This window comes from Colobus angolensis, unplaced genomic scaffold, assembly GCF_000951035.1.
Source record: "Colobus angolensis palliatus isolate OR3802 unplaced genomic scaffold, Cang.pa_1.0 Scaffold43, whole genome shotgun sequence".
NCBI classification, from domain to species: Eukaryota; Metazoa; Chordata; class Mammalia; order Primates; family Cercopithecidae; genus Colobus; species Colobus angolensis.
In genome coordinates this window covers 2,485,727-2,489,139 of record NW_012117710.1, presented here as the reverse complement: position 1 = coordinate 2,489,139, position 3,413 = coordinate 2,485,727, and the positions used below count along the sequence as shown (strand labels likewise).

At 41.5% G+C, this 3,413-nt stretch overlaps 1 protein-coding gene across 4 annotated transcripts in view; it reads left to right on the top strand.

Annotated features, from left to right (window-relative positions):
• MAD1L1 (MAD1 mitotic arrest deficient-like 1 (yeast)) overlaps positions 1-3,413 on the top strand; it is a 416,346-nt gene that overhangs the window by 56,783 nt on the left and 356,150 nt on the right. The gene's annotated exons all lie outside the window — the stretch shown is intronic.

Here is a 3,413-nt window from a genome sequence, read left to right as displayed (position 1 = left end):
TTTTTTTTTTTTTTTTTTTTTTTTTTTGAGACAGTCTCTCTCTGTTGCCCAGGCTGAAGTGCAGTGACGTGATCTCGGCTCACTGCAACCTCCATCTCCTGGGTTCAAGTGATTCTTCTGCCTCAGCCTCCCGAGTAGCTGGGATTACAGGTGCCCGCCACCACGCCTGGCTGATTTTTGTATTTTCAGTAGAGACAGTTTCACCATGTTGGCCAGGCTTGTCTCGAACTTCTTCCTGAAGAAAACATAAATTAATTTATGTTTTCTACCTGTACATTTGGGTGAATTCCCCTCTTGAGGTCCTCGCAGTATCCTGAGGTTCCTGTCTTTTCCAGTAAGTGGCCTTACCATCTGGAAGATGGGAGAGTTTTGTTGCTCTTGGCTGCATGTGCACAGCCATCTTTGACCCTTCAGAGTAGTTTGTCACGCTTTATTGAAAGAGCACTGTTCTCAGATGACTCTCAGGTAAGGCATTGGTTGTACGATTTGTCCAATTCTATCACGTTAAAAAGGAGGAAAGGTTCTTATTGAACCTACTGCTATGAAAATTAAGGAGACTCGTTAAGAGTTTCTGAACTCTGGGATACCAGTGAAGGTCACAGATCATTTGAAAATATTTCATTTTTATCAAAGCTGAGTTCAACAAATTGTTGTAGGTTAAATAGCTTAAGAAGGAAGTGCAATCACTTCCCTTCATATCCAGAAAATAGAACATATAAAAGCAACATCCACAAATAACCTCAATAAAACTTCCCTCTTCAGTTCATTTAGTTCTGTGTAGTTAATTCTTATCCTCTTAGATCTAGGGTTTGTAACCTCATGTGAATTTGGAAATGTGGACTCACCCTCTTGGTGTGTTTGAAAGTGGTGTAAGTGTTGCTGTTGCCTCCGGAGCCTGTCCCTGTAGGTCTCAGTAGTGGAGATGTCGGCTGCAGTCCTTCTCCAGAGCCGCTGAGACCGCCCTTCTTGTTGAATATGCAAGCTCTGGCCTATGAGTTTATCCTGAGCTTTCAGGCAAGTGTTTTCAGAGTCGAACAGAAAAGACTTGATGGCAACAGTTAACTTCTTACTGATAATTTTTAAGTGTGAAATGCCTGGTGAGATTTTATATAATTTTCTAACCTGAAATGTCTGATGTGGTTGTAATAAGAATAATGCAGCTAATGAGGAAATTGGGTGGTTTCTGTGGCATCCAAAACAAAGGTAAAAAGGCAATTAAAAAATTAGACAAAATATTACCAAGGATAATGAGTAAGCCTGTTTCAGAGAAGTCAGTGGATGTTAACATCTGATTCATTGAAATGGGTGAACATAATTTTTATGAAGAAAACAGTCTTGAGATGTGTAATGTTGAGACAAAATATTCCCGGAATATATCAAAGCATATCAATGGAGAGATTGGGTAAATCTGAGATAGAGTGAACCATTTTTAATTTCATAAAACCTCATGAATACATCTGCTATACATGAATGCATAGCACTAGACCACTTGAGAACCAGTGGCCTAGAAAGTGCTAGATTCAAGTTAAAGAGGTAATGTGGCTAATCATTTTAGATCATTGAAATTGTGGCTATAACACTATGTTGTTACTGCCTGATATCAGGGAGAGCACTTTTAGGACTCAGATACAGAAAAACTTGACCAGACTATTTCACAAGCATTTTGATGTGTGTTTCTCCTGACATTAAAACATATTATGGAATGCGAAGGCATTGACAGATCTCCAGGAGTCTCCACTGAAGCGCACCATTTCCGAAATACGTCTTTTAATAACCTGTTAGTGATTCACAGTTCACCTGGAGAAGGCTGGGTGTCTCTTCTGATTTCACAGCTCTGGTCACACAGCTCACCAAGCAACCAGTTATTACTAGCGTAGGTTTTTTAAAGGAGATCTTGTCTATTTTTTTTTTTTTTTTTTTGAGGCGAAGTCTTGCTCTGTCGCCCAGGTTGGAGTGCAGTGGCACGATCACGGCTCACTGCAAGCCCCGCCTCCTGGGTTCCCACCATTCTCCTGCCTCAGCCTCCCAAGTAGCTGGGACTACAGGCGCCCGGCACCGTGCCCGGCTAGTTTTTTGTATTTTTTTTTAGTAGAGACGGGGTTTCACTGTGGTCTCGATCTCCTGACCTTGTGATCCACCCGCCTTGGCCATCCAAAGTGCTGGGATTACAGGCGTGAGCCACCATGCCCGGCCCTTGCCTATCTTTTGATAAATGTAATCCTAAGAATTTTTTATTGTTGGTGATAATTTGAGTAGAATTTTGAAGAATGTCACTTTTCCATGTGTAGACGCGTTATAGTTTAGTATGTTGACAGTGTCTTGTAACTTGGCTGGATTCTCGTGTGTCGAGACAGTTTTAGTGTTTTGACAGTGTCCTGTGACTTTGCTGAATTCACTCTTAGTGCAGTAAGTTTTTTTTTCTTTAAGATTCCTTAGACTTTTTTTGTGTAAAAATAGTGCTATTTGCAAGTAAAGACAGTTTCACTTCTTCCTCTTGAGCTTTTGTTTCTTTTTATCGCGTTGTTACATTGGCGGGTGCCTCCGGTACAGCGTGGAATAGCAGTGCTGATAGCAGACAGCTTGTTCTTAGTTTTGATCTCGGGGAAAATGGTCAATGTTTCACTCTTTTTTTTTTCTCAGAGATGGAGTCTTATTCTTCACCTAGGCTGGAGTGTGCGCCACCACGCCCAGCTAATTTTTGTATTTTTAGTAGAGATGAGGTTTTGGCATGTTGGCCAGGCTGGTCTTGAACTCCCAACCTCAAGTGATCTGCTTGCCTTGGCCTCCCAAAGTGCTGAGATTACAGGTGTGAGCAACCGCACCCAGGCGCACCCAGGCTCATCCTCAGACTTGTGTTTAATTAAAAAAATGTACAATGCAGACAGGGTGGCTGATGATAGTCCTTTTTTCCTGCCTGATTTTGGTTTTTTGTGCCTTTTCTCTTCTCTCTTAATATCTTCAGATGTCTGCCAACTTTATTAGCCTTTTAAAGTAACTGATTTTTGACTTGGTTGTTTTCTCACTGTTGTATTTTTTTTCATCTGTTTTTAATCTTTATTTCCTGTCTTTGGGTTTATTTTACATGCTTACGAAACTTCCTGGGTGATTGCGTGGGATTGGCCTGGACAGAAGGGACCAGGACTTCAGGAGGAGGAGGATCCCCACCCTTCTGTGGTGGGAATTCTTGAGCTCCGTCGGGCTGCACTTGGCTCCTACTTGGGCAGTCATTCAACAAGCCTGAGGAATGTGGCTTACTGGTAAAATAGAAAAGTATGTTGCCAGAGTTTTTCTAGGACCAGTTTGGGGGATGGAGAGGATGGTAGATTGAGTACATATACCTACCTTTTTTCTGAAACCTAATACTGCAGTGAAAAGAGTGGTGGTTCTTTTTTTTTTTTTTTTTTTTGAGACAG